Raw genomic sequence first — 16,056 nt, 5'->3', positions numbered from 1 at the left:
TTCATATGTTTCATTTAACAACAGCGCTTCTTATTTATTAATCTCGTTTGTATTGTTTCATTCACAGACATTATGGCTGGATGCTGCGCTTTCTGACAAAAACATTTCCCTGATCTGCTCAGAAATTCAAGGACCTGTGATCGTGAACCAGCTAGAGACAAATTCACCCCACCTGTATAAACACCCCAACACCATACCACTTCCTGAACATAAAAACATATGACACTCATAAACACAGTCCGGAAAACGAAGGTCACACTTCCTGTCCGGAAAGGGGTGAGGGGCAAAGCTCACACCTGTCATATGTCATAAATCGTTTTGACACAAGCACCCTCATATCACTACTAATATCTCTGACAAAATCAAACCCAGACTATATCATTAAAAAAGTTTAAGATCGAGCACAGCAGTGTGTAAATGAATCAAACAGAATCAGAATGTTTGAATCATGTGTGTTCCATACGTTGAGTTTTGTTAAATTAATGTAAAGTTTTGAATGAAGTGTTTCAGTTTGCAAAAGAACTGAGGTGTTCTGCTGCTTGTGTGTGTGGATCTGTGAATTGTGTGTAGTTTTGACAAAATGAGGCTTGCTTTTAAAATTGTGCTTGAGCAATTGTAAAAAACTGTAATCCCACATGTATCTAGTTGAGTAAGTACTTCCTGTTTTGTTCATTCCTTTGTCGTTTGTCATTGTAATCTAAAGTGTTTCGAGTTTCTTCTCTTGAGTGTTCTCTGTGATCATTATTATTACAGTGTTTATCTTGGATTAATTGTGTCATGGAACTTCTTAATATCACCATATACTGTATGCTAATGTTCAAATTTTGCATGTAAAACATTTTTACAGTGTTACTTTTCATTTACATGAATTGTGTCACTCTATCAACAGGTATTACATTAGGAACTCACAATAAAAACATAAGAATGTTTACAAAATATTGGGAGACCGGGGCTAGTTGTCCCAGGGGGAAAGTCTATAGGCCTATGCAGTGTGAAGTATTATATTAATTTTAATATTATATTAAATAAATGCTTGTTTTCACAGGCTAATATGCTATTACTAATAGCTGTTGGGTGAACACAATAAAACCACACTGACATTGATTATAATAGTTTAATGGCAGGTTCCACTGTGACAACTTACCCCATACAGTGTGACATTATGTCCTGTTGCACAAAAGGTTACAGTTTTTCTCATTTGCTTAACGAAACTGGATGAGGACGGGAAAGAGCAAGGAGTGGACAGTGTTGTCAAGGCTGGATCGGCACACTAGAGGATTTTTTGCTTTGCCTGGCAAGAGACGACATTGCCTCAGGCCGGACCCAACATGAAGACGTGATGCTGAGGCAGAATGAATCTCTCACTGACTTTGATTTTGCAGCTGGACTACTGTCTTTTTACAGTATGCAAGTGCTGAATATACAGACACAATATTCAGTGCATACAGTATACTATAAATTTACCCTTACTACTAGTTGCAAAATACTTTTTTTTACGTAATTGCAAAATTTGTTTACTGTGTTACATTACACTTGTTTATCTGTAACTGCATGTTTTGGATCCATTTTTTGATGTAGTGTCTAATGGATGATCTGTAGTGTTTATAATATTGACTGTGTGTATGATCGGAAAGCATTGTTTGATTTTGAGCACAGATGAAATGGTTTTGAATTGTTTGATTTTGCCAGAAGATTCAGATGTTCTCTGAATATTGTTTGAAGATTTGGTTTTGTGTTTAAGGTTTTGATAAAGTGGGTGATGGTTTGGAGAAATGTGTCTTAGCAATTCAGAAAAACTGTAAAACATGTGGAAGATTGAGGAGGCCATCTCAAAACACATCTTCTTCTTTATTGTACTTTACTATATCTTTTTTTAGTTTTACCATGTAGGCTATTCTAAAGCACAACTATCAGACCAGTGACGCTGTTAGAAACACAGGAGCTAAAAAATGTATAGGATTTACATGGAAATTTTCACTCAGAAATTGTTAGTACTGTAATTTTTTTTTTTTACTGTGTAGAACAAACTGTAATTTATTGGCCTCAGTGCAGCACCACTGTCTCATGATGACAAACTCAATCCAGAAGAGGGCGCTGTCTAATGGATTTACAGTTTTTATACAATCGCCAGGACACATTTCTCAATACTTGGGTCACTTTTTCAAAACTCTTCACACAGTTCTCCTAACCAACTTTCAGGTTCACAGCAGTTTCACATTTAAAAAGCACTAAATTTATCAAAACACTTAATTCATGTCTCAAATCAACTCATTCTTCCTGGACACACACTTTAACATTCATAAAACAGTGGACCTAAAAAACACGAACAACACATAGCATTATACATTATATGTTTTAAAACAAGAATGAGACTCTCTGCTGTTTATAAATCACTGCACTGTGTTACATGAACCATGTTTACATTACTGTACAAAATTATTCCTAAGTTTCCCTTTTTTTATAGATGGTAATGAAACTAAAAGACTTGTGTAGGTGTTCGACTAGACTGCTTTAATAGTTTTTCATTTATTTATTTTTTTTTTTTGATTTAGAATATACCTCAGTATGGTATTACTGTAGAAATTGCTGTCTTATTCATTTTTGTATTACGTTATTGTTTTGAACTCAAGTTTAACAGTTTTGAAAAGAGAATATAAATGTGCAAACTGGCCTGTAGGTTCACAGATTTCTGGTGGTGTTTGTGTCTGAGTGAGAAAAGAATTGATTTCATTTGAAAGATGTAGTTATTGAATGGATGTTGTGCCAAAGCAAAGATAAATGATCCTCAGTTTAAGCACATAGACTGATGTTGTGATCATTGTGTGAGAGTTTTGAAAAAGTGACTAGTATTGAGAAATGGGTCCTAGTGACTGTAAAATGTTGTAATGCGTCTCTAGGGAAAGAAAGACTGGACAGTTTCTGCATGTTCGTCCTTTATAGGGTAGGTTTAGAGGATAGAAAATGTCATTAGCTCAGTATAAAAACCATTGGAATGTCCTCATAATGATAGGTGTACCAACGTGTGTGTGTGTGTGTGTGAGAGAGAGAGAGACCAAATGCCCCCAGAAGGATAGTAAATCCAGGAAATTTTGGAATTTTTTTGGCCCCCATGTTTTTGAAAATGTAAAAATGCAGAGTTTTCTGTGATGTGTGTAGGAGTAAGGGTAGTGTAGGAGGAGAGAAAATACAGTTTGTACAGTATAATAACCATTCCTATGTCGATGGAATGTCTCCATAAAACATGGAAACCCAACATATGTGTGTGTGCTTCATGGTGTCTAAGCGTGGTGTAGGCTGACAACAGGACAAGGATGAAGAATACACAATTAACTTTATTAAAAGAATTAAAACCGTAACCAAACTTAGTGCAAGAGTTAATGACAACCAACAATGAGAATTAAAAACACCGGCAGATAAATACTAAGGCACACAAGGATAATTAATGACACACAGCTGAACAGAAAGACTAATCATATCAGTTACTATGACAAATAAAGACTGGAGGGAAAGGAAAAAGTAACTGAATTGAAACAAACTAAAAATCCATGAAAATGAAACTAAGACAAAAATGACTGATTATGTTACAGTGTGTGAATGGCAGGTTCCATTGTGACAACTTACCCCATACAGTGTGACATCATGTCCTGCCACTGGCATCTGCCATTAAGTTTAACAGTGTGTGTTAACAGTGTAGTAACCATTAGATTGGTTGTAGTCATGATTTAAAAAGGTTAATGTTTATACAGAAATATAGACTAGAGTATAAAGTGTGACAGATTTAATCACAGCTTGAATATGACAGAGAAAAAGAAATTCATATTTTTTTCTTTAAATCTGTTCAAAAGATGCAGATCTTGAGGTCTTCATGGGCTCCCGTCAGGTGAAACATGGTCTCTGGAAGAGATGAAACAAATAAACTGATGTTATATTCATAATCACATATGTCTATTATTATAAAGTAAACATGAACCAATTCTCAGGAAAATAAAACGGCTGTAATTAGATGATGAAACACAACTTGTATCTTGTAACAACTTGCATGCATAGAAATGATTAACAGTATATATTCATACAGAATGTAATGACTCATGTTAGTGTATCTATGACTGTTTGCTCTTGCATTAGTCTTCTTGAAGGTACATGATGTGAGTTTAACTTTATTAAAATATTTTGCATTATCTGAAAACGTTATTGTTCATGTTAATTTAGCTGAAGTTCTGGAGGGTGAGACGGGCAACTTGACTCAACTGTCATGATATGTTGAATATCTCTGGTGGAAGAAATATTAACACATCACAAACACATGAAATGAAAGAAAAAACACAGCGTCACAACGAATTTTCTACATTTTGTTAATTCATGACTAAAGTGTTACTGGGGTTAGTTAGAACAACTTTTAAAGACAGTTTTAACAAACAGCACTCAACTCACAGTTGTCTGATATGACTTGATGACATTTGAATCAGTTCTACAATATTTGCTGTTTTGAAAGAATGTGAATGTATTGAATGTTTTACCTCATGTTTATGGCAGCCATTTTTGAATTATCATTGTCGTCTACGTCTTCTGTTTTCTAATTGAAGATCTTCCATTCTTGCTTCCAGATCTTGTATTGTTGCTCTCAGATCTTCTATTGTTGCTCTCTGCTCTTCTATTGTTGCTCTCAGCTCTTCAACTTCTTCGACATTGTCAAGTGACGTCAAACGATTGTTTGGAAACTCATCACAGAATCTTTGCAACAAATCCTGTTTACCAGAGAGATTCATATTATGCCGAATTGGCTGGTCATCAGCATGTTGAAAAGTCCACTGAGCAAAGATGCCAGGATATCGATATTTAAGTCTTTCTATCCACCAGCTGTCATTTGTGGGTCTGAAGAGCAGAACATGCGGAATTTCTTCATCTTCTTTATAAACTCTGAAGAGAATATCTGGGTTTTCGTTCAGCTGTCGTTCTCTGTGTTGCTTTCTTGCTTTTTCTTCATCTTGTCCTTCTTCAATAACCAGCCCTTCATACATGTCTCTGACCACTGCTATTTCTGATGCCATTTCTAGTCAGTGCTGGTGTGTGAGGATTGTGAAGGTCCTGTTTAAACCTTTTGTTGACCGTCTCAGTCTTATAAACTCTACAGATTGTGCAAGCCAAACTGAAGATGACTGGAACTATTTTTCAGTCCAACACATATTTGTTTCTGTGCCCAGATGAACATGTCTCCAGACTGGTTTGGCCACATAATTCTCAACCCGAAACCATGTGATGATAGTGATACTATAGTACTATTACATATACCACAGTTGTGAATGATAACCATATTCATTTATCATGGCAACTAGTAATCCAAAGCACTTCAAACAGCAAGTATTTTCAAACATGCTAACTCAGGGCATTCTAAACCCGGGTTAACATTTTCAGCCTGTTCAGTCTTCAGGTTAAAAATGAATCCTGGATTTTCAGGTTGTGAAGTTTCACACTGTACATTCATAAAAGCTGAGTTAATATTCTTCTTAACATTTCCATTGTCAGTATCTGTGATTGCACAAATACAGTAAGACATTGGTTTAAAAAAAAGCTTGTCTCGATCTTGTGCATGAGTTATGTTTCTATATTCTGATCATAACATCCAATTTGCCCTGAAAAGACTTTTTGGACCATAACTGTATAAATAAAAAGTGCTAAACCAGCTCTGGAGCAGAATATCACAACCCACAAACCTAATAACATATACAACATATATATTACTGTACTGGTGTCAGTACTAATATTAGTAACGACAAAGTCCCTTTGAGGGATATACAAACGTGAACAAAATTGCTGGTTCCCCCCATTGAAAGTGGGGGGAAACTCACATTATGAAATAAATGTTTTTCTCCAAAACACGTTGGCCACAATTATTGGCACCCTTTTATTCAATACTTTTTGCAACATCATTTTCCCAAGATAACAGCTCTGAGTCTTCACCTATAATGCCTGATGAGTTTGGAGAACACCTGACAAGAGATCAGAGACCATTCTTTCATGCAGAATCTCTCCAGATCCTTCAGATTCCAGCTCCATGTTGGTGCTTCTTCTCTTCAGTTCACTCCACTCATTTTCTTTAGAGTTCAGGTCAGGGGACTGGGATGGTCATGGCAGAAGCTTCATTTTGTGCTCAGTGACACATTTTTGTGTTGGTTTTGATGTTTGTTTTGGATCATTGTCCTGATGGAGGATCCAACCACGGCCCATTATTGGATTTGATAGAATCCATGATGCCATGTATCTGAACAAGTGTCCAGGACCTCCAGCAGAAAAATAGGCCCACACCATTAAAGATCCAGCAGTATATTTAACCGTGTGCATATGGTACTTTTTATCCATGTGTGCACCAAACCTATCTGGTGGGTTTGCTGCCAAAAAACTCTTTTAGTTTCATCTGACCACAGAAGCCGGTCCCGTTTGAAGCTCCAGTCTTGTCTGACAACTGAATATGCTGGAGATTGTTTCTGGATGAGAGCAGAGGATTTTTCTTGAAACTCTCCCAAACAACTTGTGGGGATGTAGGTGCTGTTTGATAATTTGTTTTTGGCTTTCTGAGACTCAAGACTCAACTAATCTCTGCAATTCTCCAGCTGTGATCCTTGGAGAGTCTTTGGCCACTCAAACTTTTCTCCTCACCGCGCATTAGGACGATTTAGACACACGTCCTCTTCCAGGCAGATTTGTAACATCTTTAGTTGATTGGAACTTCTTAATTATTGCCCTGATGGTGGAAATGGGGATTTTCAATGCTTTAGCTATTTTCTTACCGCCACTTTCTATTTTGTGACACTCAACAATCTTTTGCTGCACATCAGAACTATATTCTTTGGTTTTTCTCATTGTGATGAACGATTAAGGGAATTTGGCCTTTGTGTTTCCTCATGTTTATACTCCTGTGTAACAGGAAGTCATGGCTGGACAATTTCATGTTCATAATCACCCTGGTGTGCTAAAAAAATATAAATATGAATGGGAATATACTTCAGAGATATTTTACTCATAAAAAACTGTAGGGGTGCCAATAATTGTGGCCAACGTGTTTTGGAGAAAAACATTTATTTCATGATGAGATTTTTCCCCCACTTTCAATTCTTTTCCTTCAATGAAAGGTTAGATTTTTGCTAATTGTATGAATTAAAGATCAAAAGGATAAACAATGCAGATTTATTTTTACAGTCATCTTTGATGATATTTATCAAGGGTACCAACAATTTTGTCCACAACTCTATATACACACACACACACACACTGAATATAAATACAAGCCTAGTCAGGAAGTCAACTTTATTTCTAAAGCGCTTAATAAAAATATAAATTGTTTTACAGCAGCTTCACAATAGGAACAAATTCAAATCCTGCTGTAAAGCAGCTCTAACAATAGTGTAATAATTCAACTGAAGTCAATTTGGTATTGAATCAGTTCCATAACTATGTAAAATTCATCAATTGTCCAAACATACTGTATGTACAGTGTATTTGTGCAAACTCCTGTATTCTCTACTGCACACTGAACAAGCAAAAGACACAAGAGAGTACTTTCACACTCCGTGTGTAGTTTAGCGTGTATGTGTATTATTTGATGTTTGTGTTTATAGAGTTACTGTCACATGTCTTGTGTTTTTGGTTCAGCCCTGGTGACCTAGTTTTTCCCCAGTCTGTCTAATTATTAACATCATTCACCTGTGCCCTGTTAATCACTCCTCATTTGAACTTTTATATATTCTCCCTGTGTTTTTCAGTTCCTGGTCCGATCTTGTCAATGTACAATAGTTCTTTGCAAGAAAAAGTATGTGAACCACTTGCAGAATCTGTGAAAATGTTAATAATTTTAACAAAATAAGGGAGATAATACAAAATGCATGTTATTTTTTATTTAGTACTGTCCTGAGTAAGATATTTTACATAAAAGATGTTTACATATAATCCATAAGACAAAAAAAAATAGCTGAATTTATTAAAATAACCCCATTCATAAGTATGTGAACCACTGATTCTTAACACTGTGTGTGGTTACCTGGATGATCTATGACTGTTTTTTTGTTTTGTGATGTTTGTTCATGAGTCTCTTGTTTGTTCTGAGCAGTTAAACTGAGCTCTGTCCTTCAGAAAAATCCTCCAGGTTCTGCAGATCCTGCAGTTTTCCACCATCTTTTGCATATTTGAACCCTTTACAGCAGTGACTTGGAATTTGAAAATCAAGGTAAATTGTATTTAATTTGTCTTCCGGGAAACATGCAGGTATCTTCTGTTGCTTCCGAAGGGCAGTACTAAATGAAAAAAAAAAATTATATTCAACCGAAATAAGAAAAATTTGGACCTCTTCATCCTGTTCAAAAGTTTTCACGCCCCGACTCTCAATGAATCGTGTTTCCTTCTGGAGCATCAGTGAATGTTTGAACCTTTTGTAATAGTTGTGTTTGAGTCCCTCAGTTGTCCTCAGTGTGAAAAGATGGATCTCAAAATCATTCAGTCACTGCTGGAAAGGGTTCAAATATGCAAAAGATGGTGGAAAACTGAAGAATCTGCAGGACCTGGAGGATTTTTCTGAAGAACAGAGCTCAGTTTAACTGCTCAGAACAAACAAGAGACTCATGAACAACCATCACACAACAAACAAACAGCCGTAGATCATCCAGGTAACCACACACAGTGTTAAGAATCAAGGGTTCACAAACTTATGAATGGGGTCATTTTAATAAATTCAGCTATTTTTTTTTTGTCTTGTGGATTATATGTAAACATCTTTTATGTAAAATATCTTACTCAGGACAGTACTAGTTAAAAAATAACATGCATTTTGTATGATCTCTCTTATTTTGTTATTTTTACACTATGTAATGTTCTATTTATTAAAACCAAGTATAAATTTCATCAAGTTAGTGTTTTTACTAATTTTTACATTTATTCCAAAATAATAACTAAAGGCAGTAACAATTTAAACAATATATATTATTATTAACTAATATTCAGCTTTTCTTTTTAATAGTCAGTTTATTTTCAGCAGTCATCAAACTTGTACGTAGGGTCAGTGGTCACAGACACGAAGATGTACCTTTAATTTCACCACGCTCACTAAAAACCCCCGCAGTCATCATGTTTTCAGGCCATTTCGAGTTTGATTTTGACATGACACAAAGCGGTGATATGTAAGTGACAGTTGTTTACTTACTTTTTAATTAGTCTTCCCATTAACGGCATCACTGTCTTCATTCAGGCCGATTCGACGAGAACGTGCAGGAAAAACAAGAAGTGGGATTTATCGCACGGACCAATCATAACCGATCATATCCAATCATAGCGCAATTGAGGCATTGCCTCCTCTCACGTGACTTTCCTCCATTCATTCTCAATTACCCCCCACTAAACCCACCGCACGCTTAGGGTGCTCTGCTTTGTTTCTATGAGCTGAAGGGAGGCACAGAGACGCGGACTCCCCGCTGTAACTTTACCTGCGGGTGTCGCTGTTTGACAGTGTTTCTTTAGAAAAAATTAAAGACTTTTACACTTTTTAATGTCAAATTTTGTAACATTTGCGTTGTTTTATTTTTGTAATATCGATTATTTTCTCATCCAGTTTTTTTGAGGAGGCACTGCTCAGAGGAAACGCCCCTGATATATATATATTCTTTTTTTTTTCTCGAGTGTTGCTTTACTCTGGGTTAGACAGATAGACAACCAAAGCTACATATAGTTACATGAAAAAATAAAATTAAATATGTTGATCACTCACAATAATCATTCTGTTCCCATGTGTTTTACAGCCATGTATTTGATTTAAAGTGCCTAATATTGTTTTGGGAGTCTCCTACAACAGGTTTACATGCATGCAAGGTCAAAAACCACTTTCGTTTTCTCATAATATACATTTAATTTCACCTCAGTTCTCAATGATTCATAAACGACTCATTAGAAGCAGTTCAAAGCATCAGTCTCTCTAAACCCCTTCTTTCCATGAGCCTACACTGCTCTGATTGGTCAGATTGCCCAGTCCTTTGTGATTGGTTTACTGCGTGCACCGCGCGCCCATAGCTATAGCTGAATGACAGCTATCAATTCACAAGACGTATACAATGAATGGACAGAAAAGATAGCATCGATTTTACCGTATCAATTCGAGCCCGAGTCCGACGATGAAACGTCTGAAGTAGTCGATCAACCAGGAACTGATTCGCAATCACGACTGGAGCAGAACGTTTCTCTATGGTAAGTGTCACCTTAGTTTGCGTTATTTATAAAGGCTGATTTATACTTCTGTGTCGTGTGAACGCTGTAGCTATGGCGTAACCTGATGTGCACCTCTTCAAAAATGTAACAAAGCATCAATTCTACATGGACCGCAAACGCTGTGATTGGTCTGCTCGAACCCCTCCCTCAGGTCAAAAAACTGGCATGGATCAATCGGAGAAGAGTGAACGTTTTCAACTTCCATATGAATTAAAAAACACTCTGTTTCAGGGGACACATGCAGTCATACTGCAACAAAAGTCTTTACCTATTTGCTGCTTCTCTGCCGCCTCTATTTGTAAGCTTCTCTGACAACGTACATGACAAGCTGCTTCTTCTTCAGCTTTTGCCTTGATCCTCAACACGACCGCGGACACTGCCCACTAGTGGTCTGCATGCACGTCGACGCGGACAACTACGCAGAAGTATAAATGAAAACAGATGCATAGCCTACGGCGCAGAGGCTTCGGCCTAGATCCGACGCAGAAGTATAAATCAGCCTTAAGAAGTGATAGCAGCGTCACTGTTATACTTTATGTAGGTGCACCTGTGGGAACTGTATCAGAATGCCAAGAGAAGCTGAAAACCTCTAAACATAAGATAAACATTTAGGCCAGAGGTTTTTCATCATAACTATTAACAAAATAAAAAATGGCTATATCATTGTTTGACATTATAATGAGTGTTTACAGAGAGAATACTTCAACTAGTTAGCGCGGACTAGCATCTTAACACCCTATTACAGTACAGATAGAACTCCACTCTACTGTAATAATAAAAACGCAGAGGAAAAAAACTGTTTGTTTTACATTTATGTAAGCGAACCGGGCCCACGTTATGTTGTAAACTCTACGTTAGCCGAGCACAAACGTGAATAGCTGATAATGCTGATCGTGCTCCATCCTTGATCATTACTCCAAGTAATAAGACTGCATTAATCGACACATTTTTAGACAATATTGGACCCACATCTGAATAGCAGAACTACAGTAACGTGAGTTAGCCGGTTAGCAGGAGACAGACTGGGGTGTATGTTACACAACATAACATACAAAAATACGAATTTTGAACGATTGCTAAAAAATATAAACATCAATTATTAATCATGCTTACAGGTTGAGATTTAAAGGAGCAAGCTGGTCCAAATAAACTACCCACACAGCAGGAGTTTCCTAGATGGATCCGCATTCAAGTCGCCAAACCCGCATGACTGTCACATTCGTTTTGGCGCCGCCCAGAGGATCAGCTCCGCCTCCGGGCGGCGCCGTAAATTCTACTGTCAATCAGCGGATCCTGAGCGGACCCATGTCGGATCCGCGGACGCGCACACGCTTTTACTGTAACGGTTGTATCAATTTGCGGGTCCCAAACGGACCCACCGCGGAGGTAAGGTTTTAATCGCGGATGCGGAGCGGATGCAGCGCGGAGCCATGGCGGGTCCGCGATCCGCCTTCGTTGCAGATCCGTCACTGCACGCAAGTGGACGTCGATACGGGTCCGTTCACGGATACGTTCCGGAAGCCGTGATACCTCCGCGGCCGATCCGCCACGGAATACTTTTGCTGTGTGGGTGAGCACTGATCCATATTTTAAGACCAAGCGTTTTGTGAGTCCTGCGTTAAACTCCCCAAGGTTTGAGAAGCAGTCGTCAGTAAATGATGGGAACACAACAAAAGATTGTACTGCTGTGGTATTGTTGAAAAAATAAATTTTCCCTGGCTTCTGCGCGCGCAATAAGTGGGCGGATAATATGCTAATGTTTCGTTGTGACGTCACAATGAAGCGGCTTGGGATTCGTTTTACAAACGACTCGTTTTATTGACTCAGATTCGACTCTTACTTTTGAGAGACAATAACTTTATATACGGTGCACTTTCAGATTTAAATCTTTGCAGGATGTTTTCATTCATTTAGAGCTATGTTAGACACTATATTAAGGGTAATTTTCAAAAATCCATAATAGTGGCTCTTTAAAATGTAAATCTGGTTCAGCAGCCTTGCCAGTAAACCAGCTTCATCAGTCCTGTGGTTCTGACTGCAGCTCTGTAAATATGATTCATTCAGGAATAAAAATCATATGGAGTTTTACATCTGACTCTACCAGATCTACAACATACCTAAGAGTGTCTACCCTTAGGCTACATGAAAATGAAACATCACTAGAAACATTTCAGAGAAGAGATGCAGTTTCATGAGAAGAGCAGGATCACACTGAACTGCTGGAAACAAACTAAAGATACAAAACAACACTAAATGATGAGGTGTGTACAGTGAGACAAGACATATAATCACAGGCAAATGATTGCAGTTACAGCAAACCCTCAGTCCACTATGAAAACCACAATGATATTCTTGATTATCGTTTTATTTAAGAGAAGTCAGGTGACTTAACTGCAATCTTAGTGCTGTAACCCCTTCAGGCTACACGTGGGCAAACAAGCACAGCTAAAATCTACTGGAATGGGGAAAGACAATCTCCAAAACTGTTTGCGAAGATCACACTTCAGTATCATTTCAAAACGGCACTAAATCCGACAATGATGGTGTCATACTTTTTGCTTCTTTAGCTAAAACCATACAGTATATGAACACTCTTTAGGGTACAAAATCAAAAAGGCGATTGGCTTTTTCAATTGTAACAGCGCTTCAATCCTACAGTCATATTGTAACAGTTGTGTGTAGGTAGGCAGATCAGGGGGAAAAAAGTGCATAAAAGTGTTTATAATACCTGAATTCAAAGTGCTTCTGATTATAAAGTGAAATATTAAAACTATACTGTATATAATTCATGATATATGTAATTATGCATACAATATAGCATATAATATTATATATTGACAAATCATTGGCAAAATAACCTGCAAAAATGATATGGTGTTAAAGAAAGGACTAGTTATGGATTGATATGAATCTACTGGAATATATGATTAGTTTGTAATAATTCTGACCCCGCTGAAGCCGCGGAAGCGATTCAGGACGTCGTTGTTGATGAAGCCGCACTGAGCCGGTGAGTTGAGCGCTTTATCCAGCAGGTGGTTGATGAAATAGATTCCCGGCTCCACCGTGAGGACCATGCGCTCCTGCACCACACGGCCCATCCGCAGACTCTTCAGCCCCGGCTCGTCCACGCGCTCGGTGCCCTGAACACCAGAAACACAGAATAATTGACTGAGCAATTACAATAGGGTCCTCACACCATCGGTGCTCGGGCATTGAATAAGAAAAAGTGCGTAATTAAGAAATTATTATATTAACATATTGCATGTTACAGGCCACTGTATTGTGCGTGATGTTGCCTAGACCGCATTCCAATGAAGTTTATCATTAAATGTTAAAAGGATATGCCATGTACATTTTAATCCCATCCTGATCGTTTTATTTATTTTTTTTCATTTAATATTTTAATATTATTATTAGTTACATTTAGCTATTCATTTTAAATTTGCTTTATTTCCCCCTTCATTTCTCATAGCCTATCTCTTTATCTAATTAACATTCTGGTACCTCATGTTACTTAAAGTTTGTATTTTGTAAATACTGTACCTGATCATAGCAATAAAGTTTTGACTTTATGACTGTATTTCTGTAGACTACAGTTGCTAAATGAGCGTTTTCACTTGTGCCTGTGACAGCATTCGAATGATGTGTTACTATTAGCCTATTGTTGAAAGAATATTGTCTGAAAACAAAGTGCATTGTTAGCGTGTTGCTAACTGAAAAGGATTGCGCCATTGACCAACTGAAACCTGCTCTAAAATCAGTGGTGCAGTATTTTTTGTTATTTAAAGAGCACATTAGTAATATGCACCTATAGGCGGGTGCATAACGCACATACACTCTGCTTGATACACACACAGGGACGCACAGCAGCACACAAACATGCCAAATATTACAAATAAAAGGATTCCTCTCTGGAGAAGCGTTCAGTCTTTTCGCTTGCAAATTCCGCCATGTAAATAGTGAATCTGCCATGGTGCAACTGGCTTTTAAAGGTAATGGGAGATGACACTCTGATTGGTTTATTGCACGTTACACAATAATATGGTTTTGGGCAGAACACAGCAAACCTGATTCAAAATACCCCTACACCTAAACCTACCCATCACAGGACACTGTGCCCATTTTTACTTTCTCACAAAAACGCATTCTGTATGATTTATAAAATGGGGACATGGGGTAATGTCCTCATAAGTCACCCTCTCCTTGTCAATATACAGATTTGTGTTTGTACACACACATCTTACAGAGCAAACATGCAGAAACTGTTCAGTCTCCACAGAGACCCTCCATTAAAACAATTAGACAGCGCCCTCTTCTGGATTGAGTTTGTCATGACACACAGAGGTGTTGCCAATTACATTTTTTTTTTCCAATTGCTAACAAGCGTTTACCAATACTTAAAGTACTTTTTCTAAACTCTTAACACAGCAACACATCTACATCACACAATTAGCCAAATAGTTAATTTTCTGCCCAAAACCATATTTTGTTAAATAAACACAAACTCTACATTTCAAAACGCTAAAAACCTTTTTCAACACATACTAACTCTATCAAAACACGGCAAACCTGCTTCAAAATAGAGTCGTTCTGTCAAACACTAGCACTAGTTTTCTATCCAACATGAACATATAGTCAATCACAGCCAATGACTGTCAAAATACTAACAGCTGATGACATTACGAAAACGGCATTACTGTCATGTTTCAGTTCTACCTGCAGAAAAAATATGAAATCCATAGTTTTTAAAATTCAGTTTCCTTACATGTAAGCCATTCTACATTTTTGGTTGAGGGTTGAGTGTGTGCATTCTTGGCAACTACTTTCTAAAAGTGAATGAGTTATTACTTTAGAATGTACAGTAGAAAAAAAGAAGAAGAAAGTAACAGAATTGCTACTGGCCAAATGAGTCCCCTATGAAGAACTTCAGTTCTGTTGAAATCTCTTTCTGAGGGTGTGTGTGTGGTGTTGATGGTGCCCGTAGAGGGTGGGATGGTGTCCACTTGGTAGTTAGCGCCCTACACAGACCACATATTCTGCATATATGGAACAGTATTAGTGGAATCGTTGTAGTATGAAACATTTACTGAAATCAAAACATGAAATTGCTGCCATTGATCAACAACAAATCCAACATACATGGTCTTTGGTTATTATGGAAGCTTTTTTTCCACCACAGAATAAAAAAAGCATAAAAGGTAATTTATCAAAAATATTTTTTATTTTGCAATTGTGAGTTTATATCTCACAATTCTTTTTTTTTTTTTCTTCTCAGAATTGTGAGATATAAACTAGGAATTGAGAGAAAAAAGTCAGAATTGTGAGATAAAAAGACACAATTACCTTTTTTATTTTCTATGCATGGCAGAAATAAGCTTTCATAGGTTCTACATGTGTGAGGGGGAAACCATAGAGAAGCACAATCCAGCACACGTTCTTCCTCCTCTTCCATAACTCTTCTTCTTCAACTATTCCTCTACTTTACCCAGACATTTTTTTCTCTCTGCTGTTGTTCTTCATCCACACTGAACAAATCCGATTCAAAGAGTCCATATTTTACTGTGTGTCCATGTAATAAACAGAACTTCAACACCTGACTATTCCTCCAACTGAGACTGGAATCTGCTATTTCTCAATATTTCAGTGATCTGCTAATTACAGTTTTTCTGTATTGCTAACAAAACTGATTCATATGACACAATTTCCCAAACCATTTATTCAATTCTCAAAACAAAGACACATTTCTCAAAACTATAAACACGTTTCACTTGTTTTCACACATTTTTCTTAATGATTTCTGCAAAACTCTACACA

The 16,056-nt window shown here is 37.3% G+C and overlaps 1 long non-coding RNA gene across 1 annotated transcript; it reads right to left on the bottom strand.

The window, feature by feature from the left end:
• Positions 1-3,314: 3,314 nt before the first annotated feature.
• On the bottom strand, positions 3,315-5,128 carry LOC127500167 (uncharacterized). The gene is made up of 2 exons (XR_007926275.1): positions 4,518-5,128; positions 3,315-3,894 (listed from the first exon to the last, which is right to left on the bottom strand). It is a non-coding gene; the product is annotated as an uncharacterized LOC127500167 (long non-coding RNA).
• Positions 5,129-16,056: the final 10,928 nt, after the last annotated feature.

This window comes from Ctenopharyngodon idella, chromosome 18, assembly GCF_019924925.1.
Source record: "Ctenopharyngodon idella isolate HZGC_01 chromosome 18, HZGC01, whole genome shotgun sequence".
Classification (NCBI taxonomy): Eukaryota; Metazoa; Chordata; class Actinopteri; order Cypriniformes; family Xenocyprididae; genus Ctenopharyngodon; species Ctenopharyngodon idella.
The sequence above is the reverse complement of the archived record's forward strand: the minus strand, read 5'-3'. Positions and strand labels throughout refer to the sequence as shown.